The following is a 13,321-nucleotide window of genomic DNA, read 5'->3' on the forward strand; positions in this document are numbered from 1 at the left end:
TATATGTGTATTAACTTCTTGGAAGGAGCTCTTTGCTCAAAATCTGAGTCGTTTGTTTCATAATACCCTCAGAAACATCTTCAGTTTATTTCAACTGAGTTGGATTCTGAGTCTGTAAAATCAAAGATGTATCATCAGTCCATGATGACAACCACCACTTACAGAATAAGACCCAGACTAGAAGTCAGAATCAAAGTGTTAAAGCTATGAACCACTTTTTATGTTTTTCAATCATACTTTGCCTGTAGTACTACTTGAAATGTCACTTCACAAAGAATATTAAACTTAATCTATAGGCATTTCGTATATAATGTTAAGATAAACACTTTCATGTCCAGCTCAAACTAAGAGGGCTTCTGTGGTCTAGTAAATTTTGAGTCTGCAGTGAATTGTCTAATATCCAAACAATACATCAGGTTTTTTCTTTTAGAATATAAAAGCATTCAAGGAACTATATTCTGAATTCTGAGTTTCAATTGTGATAAATCATTCTAGAGAGTTCACAGTTCTGAATAATTCCTGAAGTCTGCTTGACATATGTGATTTAGCAGCAGGTGGTTCAAGTGCTTATAAAAGTGCGTGATTAATTAATCCTCGTGGAATTCGATTCATTTCTTCAGACCTCTTTGGTTTTGAAGTTGTAGCTGGATTTTCTAGAACTTTTGTTTTGTTTCATTTTGGAACTTATAAGCAAGAAACTGCTCACTGTTCACCTAGTGACAATCATTTAGCTGTCTAGAAGCAGCCAGAAATTACAGCTCACAATGGCTTCTGTCAGGCTTGAGGTATTTTTAGCCACACTGGATCAGTCAGAATCCCATGGGAAAGAGACCTCACTTGGAATAATTGAAATGAAGAATGGAATGGGGCTATTTAGAGAGTGGCAGGCAGGATTAAGAGAAAGCAGCAGAGAGGTTGAGGTACCCAGGAATGAGTTCAGTGTGGAGTGGTACTAACCCAGTCCTGAAAAAACCAAGTGGAAGGAATTGTGTTTCTCCATGCCTGTGAGGACAGTGGGAGCCTGTGTAACTGAACCAGGGGAGCTGTGGAACACCTGTTATGGGAGGGGGCATTGCTGTAAGTAATGGTGATGTTGTTTGTTTGTTTACCTCAAGGCTTATCTCTGGGGCTCTGTGCTGGCACTACAAATCCATTGCTCCTGGTGGCTAGTTTTTCCATTTTATTGGATAGAGACAGAGAGAAAGTGAGAAAAGAGGAGGAGAGAAAGAGAGAAACTTGCAGACCTGCTTCACCTCTTGTGAAGCTGTCACCCCTACAGGTGGAGAGCAGGGCTCGAACCCTGGTCCTTGAGTGGGTCCTTGTGCTTAGTACTAGCGTGTGTGCTTAACCCGGGGCACCACCACCTGGCCCCTTGTGTGTGTGTTTTGAGAAGCATTTTTTGGTTGTATACAAATCTAGAACTTTTTCTTAGAGGATCTGTCCCAGCATCAAACGCCTCTTAGTAGGTTTGCTAAACGGGGCTCCTTGAGTTTGGCGAGCACAGTCAGATATGCTGTCAAGACAGCGGGACAGGTTCTCTGGAGTGCCCGCAGCTGAGCCAGTCATCGTCAGCACAGATCACTGGGTCCCCATCTTCCACTAACTTCTTCTACAGCTTAATGTCCTTGTCATTAACTACTTGAAACCACGGCAGAAAGTAATTCAAATGCAAAATGTGTTATCATTTTCATAAACTATCACTCTTCCTTGGCTTTGCTATGCCACTCCCAACCTCCAATGCTGATCTCTTCCTGAAAGGATGAAAGAAATTTCCATCTCAGTGGTTTTATTTGAGTCTCACCATCAAGAAATGGCTTTGGTAGATGTATACAGACAAAGCCCTGTAAGAAAGCTACTAATGGGAGCCAGGTGTTGGCGCACCTGGTTGAACACACATGTTACAGTGCCCAAGGACCCAGGATTGAGCCCCCGGTCCCCACCTGCAGGGGAAAAGCTTCATGATGGGTAAAGCAGGGCTGCAGGGGTCTCTCTGTCTCTCTCCATCTCTGTCTCCCCTTTCCTCTCAATTTCTGGCTGTCTCTATCAATAAATAAAGATAATAAAAAAGAAAGCAGTAGTCGGGTGGTAGCTCAGCGGGTTAAGCGCACGTGGCGCTAAGCGCAAGGACCGGCGTAAGAATCCGGTTCAAGCCCCCGGCTCCCCACCTGCAGGGGAGTCGCTTCACAGGTGGTGACGCAGGTCTGCAGGTGTCTTTCTCTCCCTCTCTCTGTCTTCCCCTCTTCTCTCCATTCCTCTCTGTCCTATCTAATAACAACAGCATCATAACAACGACAATAACTAGAACAACAATGAAAAACAACAAGGACAACAAAAGGGAAAATAAATATTTTAAAAATAAAATAAATAAAAAGAATACAACTAATTAAAATCAATGATTTTCTTTCAGAAAGCATATTCTGTCCTGAAACATAGTAAGTGAATAAGATTTTTTTTTCTCTTTTCAAAGGGATGCCTGCATTATTCAGAGCCCGCTAAGCCTTAGTTTGTCTCAGCTAATTTTTCTTTTCTTTTTTATTGTCGTAGTTATTATTGATGTTGTTGTTGTTAGATAGCACAGAGAGAAATGGAGAGAGGAGGGGAAAACAGAGATGGGAAAGACACCTGCAGACCTGCTTCACCACCTGTGAAGTGACTCCCCTGCAGGTGGGGAGCCGGGGGCTCGAACCCGGATCCTTATGCCGGCCGGTCCTTATGCTTTGCACCATGTGCACTTAACCTGCTACGCTACTGCCCGAGTCCCCTCAGCTACTTTTTCTTCTCTTTCCCCTGCACCGTTGAATTCCGCCTTCTTTCCCACTTGCATGGCTGGTGCGTTGACTGGGTCCTATTGTGTGGGCTTTATACAAGTAAGCTTTGTCTCTTCATCGTCTTGCTTCTGAAGACAATTCCTTGTCAGGACTGCAAACTGGTGCCATGTGCTCTGTACCTTTCTGCTGAGGGAAAGGCTGTTTTGTAGCTCTCCTATATACAATCCGATCATGAACCTGACTTGACTGTCTCAGCCTGCTATGTTAAAGGCTGGATTCTGTTGGCTACACTAGGACAGATATTACAATGTTGCTCTACGGTGCTTCTGAGTCCCTGATGATGCTTCCTCACATCGTGAAGGTCTGCCAGGAACCCACACACATCTTCCTAATTCTGACAAAGAAATTTTCATGTTTTGAAATTGCTTGTACATGTATCAAGTCCACAATGTATAGTTGGACTTATGTATACAGGTCACACAACCATTCTAATAATGAAGCCTAACTGAAGTAGGTACATAATTTATTGGAGGGATTAATACAGTTGGCAGTATATACGGTTGTTGGTCCATGTGTAAAATTTCTCACTTTTCTGCAAAACACTCCCACCTCGAACCTAGGTCCTCTCCCACCAGCATGCAACAGGATCCCACCACCCCACTGCCACCGCCCCCAGAGTCCTTTACGTTGGTGCAATACATCAAACCCAAGTTCTGCTTTGAGTTTCCCCTGTCTGTTCTTATTCTTCAACTTCTGTTCATGAGTGCGATCATCCCATACTCATCTTTCTCTTCCTGTCTTATTTCACTTAACATGATTCCTTCAAGCCCCATTCAAGGTGAGGTGAAGGTGACTTGATCATTTATAATAGCTGAGTAGTATTCCATTGTGTATATCTATCCCAACTCAATCTGCCACTCACCTGTTGTTGGACACCTCACCTAGGATGGTTCTAGGTTTTAGCTTTAGAAATTGTGCTGCTATGAGCACAGGTGCACACAAATCTTGTTGGATGGGTGTGTTGGGTTCCTTAGGATCTATCCCCAGGAGAGGAATTGCAGGGTGATAGGGTAGGACTGTTTCTAGCCTTGTGAGAGTTCTCCAGACTGTTCCCCACAGGGGTTGGACCCATTGACATGCCCACCAGCAGTGCAGGAGGGATCCTTTGTCCCTACAACCTCTCCAGCATTTGTTGGTACTATCCTTTCCGATGTGTGACATTCTCACAGTGGTATCCTTGTTGTCTTTATTTGCATTTCTCTGACAATCAGAGACTTGGAACATTTTTTATGTGTCTATTGGCCTTTTGGGTCTTTTTTTTTTTTATGAATATCCTGCTCATAGCCTCTCTCTATATTTGGATGGGGTCATTTGTTTTCTTGTTGCTGATTTTAGGGAGCTCTTTATATATTTTGGTTATTAATTAGCTTTTTGTCTAATGTACCACATGTAAAGATCTTCTCCCATTCTGTAATGGGTCTTTTCCTGTGGGTGGTCGTTCCTTTTAACTGTACAGAAGCTCTTTGATTAAATGCAGTCCCATTGGTTTATTTTCAGTCTTCCTTACAATCGGACTAAGTCATTGAAGGTGCCTATAAAATTTTGATGGAACAGAGTGATATTTTCCTCTTAGTATTTGATAGTTTATGGTTTAACATCCAAGTCCTTGATCCATTTGGAGCTTACTTTTGTGTGTGGTGAAATGTAATGATTCAGTTTTGTTATGCTGCATGTTTCAACCCATTTTTTTTTCCACCACCATTTGTTGAAGATACTCTCCTTTCTCCATTTAATCCTTTGAGCCCCCTTGTCAAAGATGAGATGTCCACAGGTGTGGGGGCTTATTTCTGGGCTCTCAGTTCTGTTCCACCGGTCACTGTGTCTATTTTTGTCCCACTACTAGGCTGTTTTTATTCCAATTCCAATGGTCTGGGAGTTTGATTCCTCTGTTTTCTTTTCTCATGATTGCTTTGGTATTTTCTGGTTCCAGATAAACTTTTGTTAAATAAGTACATTTTTATGTGAATTTCTAGTTTTAAAAATGAAGAGAGGTGCTAATTGGTCTTTTAAAAAATCTTTAAATTCAGTTCAAAGGAGAAAGTAGGACTCCTCACACTGCCCAGTTTTGAAAAATAATTGTCTGGCCAAGGATGCTCCAAACAATTCCTTCTCAAAGCATGTTTTAAATTACAAAAACAGCATCAATCAAAAGGAGGGAATGCAATGGGGTAGGAACTGTTTAGTGAGCATTTTTGAGGCTTATAGAAACTGCAGAGTAAAAGGATCTCTGTGTGTGTTGTCTTACTAAGCTAACTGTATCCTGTTTCTTGTGAAAATCTGAATTTTATATGATGTAGAAGCTTATGCTATAAATAAAAATTTCTTCAATTTGTCATTTCCATAAATGCTACCAAGAAGTGCTTTTCCTTGTCCTGTAATAATACAGACGTTATCAAAGCAGGGCAAAAATAATTGTAAAAAATCAGCTCAAGTGGGTAGTTCTGATGAGATAACCAGGAGGTATACCGAAAGAAATCTACAGTGTTCTGGGGAAAAGGGAAGGGACACGAATCTTGAATACTGGTCTGGAGAGTAGGTTTGATAGTAATCTATTAAGGCAGGAACACACTGAAATATGTCTTGTATTTTCAGCTTTCTCAGCTCAAATACAGAGGCGTACACTCTGAATTTCCACATCCCCACTGGCCTAGGCAGGTAATTCCCCTAAGGTCTTCTCTCTCAATAGAAAGCAACAGAAAAGCCACAACTCCCACCTGCTGCTTGCTCCCCATAAAGACCTTTGGTCCATGCTCCCAGAGGGATAAAGAACAGGAAAGCTTCCAGTGGAGGGGATGGGATGTGAAACTGGTGGTATGGAATTGTACCTGTCTTACCCCACAATTTTGTCAGTCATTATTAAATCACTAATAAAAAACAATGAGAAAAAAAAAAAGAGTGCAAGGATCCTGGTTCAAGCCTCTGGCTCCCCACCTGCAGGGGAGTCACTTCACAAGCAGCGAAGCAGGTCTGCAGGTGTCTGTCTTTCTCTTCCCCTCTCTGTCTTCCCCTCTTCTCTCGATTTCTCTCTGCCCTATCCAGCAATAATGACAGCAGTGACAAAAATGGGGAAAAAATGGCCTCCAGGAGCAGTGGATTTGTAGTGCTGGCACCGAGCCCCAGCAGTAACCCTAGAGAGAGAGAGAGAGAGAGAAAGACAGAGGGGGGGGGGAAGCAACAGACTCTAATACCATTCTTATTAATTCTATTCCATTACCAAGAAGACAGAGAAGGAGATATACAAATATACAAAATCTGATTTAGGGGGGCCGGGCAGTAGCGCAGCACTTAAGCACACATGGCACGAAGTGCAAGGGTCCTGGTTCAAGCCCCCGGCTCACCACCTGCAGGGGGGGTCACTTCCTAAGTGGTGAAGCAGATCTGCAGGTGTCTTTCTCTCCCTCTCTCTGTCTTCCTCTCCTCTCTCAATTTCTCTCTGTCCTATCCAACAACAACAACTGCTATAATAACAATAGCATCAACAAGGGCAACAAAAATGGAAAAAAAAAAAAAAAAAGGCCTCTAGGAACTGTGGATTCGTGGTGCATACACCGAGCTCCAGCGATAACCCTGGAGGCAAGTAATTAATTGATTAATTATGGTTAGTTTCAATCACTCACGTAATTTTTGAGAAACTCTTAGTAAAATATCAGGTAAAAATCAAAATCTCAGACCCAGACTGTGCCTTAAAGATCTGACCATTAAGGTTTTACAAATTAAACCTGAAATGAGAATACATGGAAATATACTTCCAAGAGCAGTGGGGACAGAATACATAAGGTTGGTTAGTGCTACATGGCACTCATTTGCTCTCTTCACACTGGTCTTTTGAATTCCTTTCTTGTCCTAGACAAGTCACCAAACAGCCACTGTGTGTACCTCCAGCGCACTGCCTTCTCTGCCCCTGACATCACCCATTTACTAGCTCACTCCCTGCTCAGGGTCTGCTGCAGGAGTCTGTCTACTTCCTCTCCTGTGTATTCTGCCAAACTAAGGCACAGAATTTATTTACTGGTTAGAGACAACCAGAAATTGAGAGGAAAAGGGGGTGGTAGAGAGGGAGAGGGACACCTGCAGCCCTGCCTCACCACTCCACTCATGATGCTTTCCCCCTGCAGGTGGGGTCCAGGGGCTTGAACCTGTGCCTTCTACCCTGCATACACCTTCACTTGCTGCCGTGACACGGTTTCTAGTTCCCAGAGAACCACCAGTGCCCTTCATCAGCGTGCACCTGAGCTGTGCTCATCGGGGGGCAAAGGCCAGGGCCTCCCTGCCTACCACATGTTTGATGAGGTCAGAGGAGGGAGAAAGGCGGGCACATCTGAACACGCCAGCACTGAGCCTAAAGGCAGCTCAGCTGGGTTGGGTAGGAGTCCGTGGTCTCTTCCCTCGGCCCATGTGAAAGACACAGCTATCAGGACTTTCACATTTACAGATTAGCATCCAACTTTTTTTTTTTTCTCCCACCGTGAAGCAGGCATACTCAAAAAATCCCTAAGCTGCTATGAATGATGTCTACAGGCTGCCATGAAAAAAAAAAAAAAAAACTCTCCAGGTCTTGACTGGAGGTGGAGAAACACTGATAGTACAAGCAAATGCAGGGCCAGGTGACAACACGCCTGGTTGAATGCACATGTCACACTGTGCAAGGAGCTGGCTTGGAGCCCCCACCCCCACCTGAAGGGAAAGAGCTTTGCAAGTGGCGAAGCAGTGGATTTATAGTGCAGGCGGCGAGAACGCTGGATTCAATCAATCAGTCAATATATGATTTACTTTTAATCACTCAGGAATTTTTGAGAAACTCTTAGTAAAATACCAGGTAAAAAAATCACAAAATCTCGGGGGTCGGGCAGTAGCGCAGCAGGTTAAGCGCACGTGGCACAAAGCGCAAGGACCGGAGTAAGGATCCCTGTTGGAGCCCCCGGCTCCCCACCTGCAGGGGAGTCGCTTCACAGGTGGTGAAGCAGGTCTGCCGGTGTCTGTCTTTCTCTCCCCTCTTCCCCGCCTCTATCTTCCCCTCCTCTCTCCATTTCTCTCTGTCCTATGAAACAACGATGACATCAATAACAACAATAATAACTACAACAACAGTAAAAAAACAAAGACAACAAAAGGGAAAATAAATATTTTTTAAAAAATCTCAGACCAGGACTATACCTTAAAGATCTGGCTACAGGTGTCTCTGTCCCTCTCTGTCACCCCCTTTCCTCTTGATTTCTGGCTGTCTCTATCCAATAAGTAAATAAAGATAATATTTTAAAAAGAAAGAGAACACATGCACAGTTGTTAAACTGTTACTCTAATGAAGTGCAAAAGTTAACGATAAAATGCACTGGAAACTGTCTATAAGTCGGTAACTATAACACATAAGAAAGAATCTCGATGTATATTTCATTAAGTAGTCATTATAAGATTATTACCTCTGAATAAATGATGGCTTCAAATGTGTCTAAGGAAATTGTAAAAATAAAAAATAACTATATCTGCACATAGGCTTTTTAAACTTTAATATAGTTTTAATAATGCTTAGCCCACTGCCTCGCAGTGATATTCCGTGAACTCTGAGTCTAGCCGTGTGAAGCACTTGGGGTTTTAGTAATGTTTAGCCCACTGTCTCACAGTGACGTTGCGTGGACTCTGAGCCTAACCCTGTGAATCACTTGAGGTGTGCCTGGCAGAGCAGTCCAGCTTGATACCACCAAGTAAAATGTTTTGTAATTATGGTTATAATTGAATTTAGTAATTTTCAAATAAGAAGAAGATTAACATTCACTTAAGTCAGGGATTGTTTTTTGAAATTTTAAACAGACAAAATTATTTTTCAAAATATGGTATCCAGACAGAAAAAAATAAGGTTGCTGACCTGATAAGGGGAAGGCTCTCTGCTTGGGGAATGGGACCATATTCCCTTGAGCAGCTGCTGCTCATGGGGTCAGCTCTAGAATCTATCTGAAAAGTAAGACAGGCCCCCCCACCATCTTACAGAAGAGGCAAATCTACCCAAGGGGAGTAAATGGCCTCATCCCCAAAGCTAGCATATCCAGATTGTGTGGAAAAAAGACACTTAGCACCTCATACACTTGCAAGCAAATCCTCTTTTACAGGGCAGCGCTAGAAAGTTTAAACAGTAACCAGTCAGAGAGCTAGGCAGTAGCAGAATGGTTCTGCAAAGAGACTTATATGCCTGAGGCTCCAAAGTCCCAGGTTCGATCCCCCACGCCACCAAAAACCAGAGCTGAGCAGGGCTCTGGTAAAGTAAATAAATAATAGCAATACTGACCAGTCAGGTGGCCTCTGCCTACCTACTTGGTGCTGTTGGTCTTTTTAGTGTTGATCATTATTAACTCATTCATAAGTTGTATAGGGCATGCTTTCTGAGACTGGGAAAGTCTCAGTAGAAGGACTTGGTAGCAGAAAGACACAGAGCAGTGTGAACTGCTCTAACAGCTGGTAGTTCAGGCATTGTACAGTCATACTGAATGCTAGTTAGCTCTGGGATTGGAAATGTCCTTTGCAAACAAAATAATCCACATCAAACTACTTCACTCAGAGCAGTAGAGAGAAAGTTTCCCAGTGCAAGAGGCCCTGAGTCAAGTCCTGGGAACATCATAGCACACAGGGGCAGGGAAGGTAGAGCAGTGCTATGATGTCTCCCTGTCTTTCTGTCTCCCTACCCTCCGTCACCACCATTCTGAAATAAAGATTGAAGAAATTGTGGCCTAGGAGCTGCGGAAAAGGACACGTATGAGTCTCTGGAGCCAGCCCCCTCGCACCAGTCTCGAGCCCTGCAGAGAATAGCTAAGTACACTATAAGTGAGTACTAGAGACAACTGTGTTTCTCTCTCTTCGTCTATACTTTTCTAGAATCCCAAGTTCTGTTAATTTGTCTTCTTCTAAAACATTTAGCCACTTAAAACTTTCCAAAATAAGGTACTAATGATGCTGTTCACCATTTTTATTTTTTTCAAAGCATTTATTTATTTCCTCTTGTTGCCCTTGTTGTTTTGATTGTTGTAGTTATTATTGTTATTGATCTCATTGTTGTTGGATAGGACAGAGAGAAATGGAGAGAGGAGGGGAAGACAGAGGGGGAGAGAAAGACAGACACCTGCAGACCTGCTTCACCGCCTGTGAAGTGACTGCCCTGCAGGTAGAGAGCCGGGGGCTCGAACTGGGATCCTTAAGCTGGTCCTTGTGCTTTGCGCCACCTGTGCTTAACCTGCTGTGCTAACGCCCGACTCCCCGGTGTTCACCATTTTAAAGGAGGCAAAGATCTGAATCACCTCTCTTAGATGGCAGAGAACAGTGGGAGCCCAGTATTTCCTGTCGTCTCTGAGTTCAGCAGGAAGCAGCATCATTAAAATTCATTTTGGAGGGGTCGGGCGGTGGTGCAGCAGGTTAAGTGCAGGTGGCACCAAGCCCAAGGACCAGCATAAGGATCCTGGTTCAAGCCCCCGGCTCCTCACCTGCAGGGGAGTCACTTCACAGGTGGTGAAGCAGGTCTGCAGGTGTCTGTCTTTTTTTTCCCCCTCTCTATCTTCCCCTCCTCGCTCCATTTCTCTCTGTCCTATCCAACAACGAACGACATCAACAATAACAATAATAACCACAACAAGGCTACAACAACAAGGGCAACAAAAGGGGAAAGATGGCCTCCAGGAGCAGTGGATTCATGGTGCAGGCACTGAGCCCCAGCAATAACCCTGGAGGCAAAAAAAAATAATAAAATTAAATAAAATTCTTTTTTATTTTAACCAGAGCACTGCTCAGCTCTGGCTTATGGTGGTGTGGGGGAATTGAACCTAGGACTTTGGAGCCTCAGGCACAAGACTCCCTCTGTATAACCATTATGCTTTCTACCGTTAAAATTCTTAAGCCCAGGTCACAGCAGCCCCCTGAACATGGATGTCAGAGACAGATATCTCAAACGATTCTTCTATTTGTCATTCAGAATAAGTGGAAGAATGATAAGTGATGGCTGAAAGGAAAAAGAATTGATCTATAGCTTGTCTCCATCAAAGAATTAGCAGAACTACACGTCACAAAATGAAATGAATGATGTCAGAGGGCTTGATAGTGGCACACCTGGTTGAACACACACGTCAGTGAGCAAGGATCCAGGTTCAAGCCCCTGGGCCCCACCTGCGGAGGGAAGCTTCACGAGTGGTGAAGCAGGGCTGCAGGTGTGTCTCTCTCCCCTTCTCTCTCAATTTCTCACTGTCTCTATCCAAAATAACTAAAAATAAAATAGCTATTAAAATGACATTGGCTACCACCTTCTTAAACACAGTGAGGGACTCAGTAGTGGCACAAGGAAAACTGGACACTTCCAAGGAAAATGAACAAGGTAATAGAGAATAGGGAAGCTGTCGGGGGTGGGGGATGGGATACGGAGTTCTGGGGGTGGGGATTGTGTGGAGTTGTACCCCTCCTGTCCTAGAGTCTTCTCGATATTTCCATTTTATAAATAAAAATTTAAAATATAAACTAGATCACTGCTTAACACCATACACCAAAATTAACTTAGCAAAAACTTGGATATTTGACCTGTAACTATAAAATACATAGAAGAAGACATGGGTGAAACACTTCAGGAACTTTGCAACAAAGACATATTTGGAAACTCAACACTATGTAAATCTAACTAAAGCGTTACTAAGTAAATGGGCTACACTGAATTGAAAAGCTTGTACAGGTTGAAAGGGAATTCTACAAGGATAAAAAGAAAAAAATTACTTCATCCCAGTAACTGGGAGAAGACATTGGCATCTCACACCTCTGATAAGGTATTGGCAACCAACATTGAAAAAATACAAGCCCCCACACCTATGGACATCTAATCTTTGACAATGGGGCTCAGACTATTAAATGGGGAAAGCAGAGTCTCTTCAACAAATAATGTTGGAAACAATGGGTTGAAACATGCAGAAGAATGAAACTGAACCACTGTATTCACCAAATACAAAAGTCAATTCCAAGTGGATCAAGGACTTGGATGTTAGACCACAAACTATCAGATACTTAGAGGAAAATATTGGCAGAACTTTGTTCCACATAAATTTTAAAGACATCTTCAATTAAATGAATCCAATTACAAAGAAGACTAAGGCAAGTATAAACCTATGGGACCACATCAAATTAAAAAGCTTCTTCACAGCAAAAGAAACCACTACCCAAACCAAGAGACCCCTCAAAGAATGGGAGAAGATCTTTACATGCCATACATCAGATAAGAGTTTAATAACCAATATATATAAAGAGCTTGCCAGACTCAACAACAAGACAACAAATAACCCCATCCAAAAATGGGGGGAGGACATGGACAGAATATTCACCACAGAAGAGATCCAAAAGGCCGAGAAACACATGAAAAAATGCTCCTAGTCTCTGATTGTCAGAGAAATGCAAATAAAGACAACAATGAGATACCACTTCACTCCTGTGAGAATGTCATGCATCAGAAAAGGTAACAGCAGCAAATGCTGGAGAGGCTGTGGGGTCAAAGGAACCCTCCTGCACTGCTGGTGGGAATGTCAATTGGTCCAACCTCTGTGGAGAACAGTCTGGAGAACTCTCAGAAGGCTAGAAATGGACCTACCCTATGATCCTGCAATTCCTCTCCTGGGGATATATCCTAAGGAACCCAACATATCCATCCAAAAAGATCTGTGTACACATATGTTCTTAACAGCACAATTTGTAATAGCCAAAACCTGGAAGCAACCCAGATGTCCAACAACAGATGAGTGGCTGAGCAGGTTGTGGTCTATATACACAATGGAATACTACTCAGCTGTAAAAAATGGTGACTTCACCGTTTTCAGCCCATCTTGGATGAAGCTTGAAAAAATCATGTTGAGTGAAATAAGTCAGAAACAGAAGGATAAATATGGGATGATCTCACTCTCAGGCAGAAGTTGAAAAACAAGATCAGAAAAGAAAACACAAGTAGAACCTGGAATGGAATTGGCGTATCGCACCAAAGTAAAAGGGATGGGTGGGTGGGGAGAATACAGGTCCAAGAAGGATTCAGAGGACCTAGTGGGGGTTGTATTGTTATATGGGAAACTGGGGAATGTGATGCATGTACAAACTATTGTACTTACTGTTGAATGTAAAACATTAATTCCCCAATAATAATAATAAAAAAAAATACAGCTAAAAAAAAAAAAAAAACCAAATAGCCAACCCAATAAAGCAGGAAAGAAATCTGAATAGTTTTCTAGATAAAATGTACATGTGGGGGGAGTCAGGCTGTAGCGCAGCGGGTTAAGCGCAGGTGGCGCAAAGCACAAGGACTGGCATAAGGATCCCGGTTCGAACCCCGGCTCCCCACCTGCAGGGGAGTCGCTTCACAGGCGGTGAAGCAGGTCTGCAGGTGTCTATCTTTCTCTCCTCCTCTCTGTCTTCCCCTCCTCTCTCCATTTCTCTCTGTCCTATCCAACAACAACAACAATAATAACTACAACAATAAAACAACAAGGGCAACAAAAGGG

At 43.0% G+C, this 13,321-nt stretch overlaps 1 protein-coding gene across 2 annotated transcripts in view; it reads left to right on the top strand.

The window, feature by feature from the left end:
* DLGAP1 (DLG associated protein 1) overlaps positions 1 to 13,321 on the top strand; it is an 825,909-nt gene that overhangs the window by 401,772 nt on the left and 410,816 nt on the right. The window lies entirely within an intron of this gene.

This window comes from Erinaceus europaeus, chromosome 10, assembly GCF_950295315.1.
Source record: "Erinaceus europaeus chromosome 10, mEriEur2.1, whole genome shotgun sequence".
In the NCBI taxonomy this organism is placed as follows: domain Eukaryota; kingdom Metazoa; phylum Chordata; class Mammalia; order Eulipotyphla; family Erinaceidae; genus Erinaceus; species Erinaceus europaeus.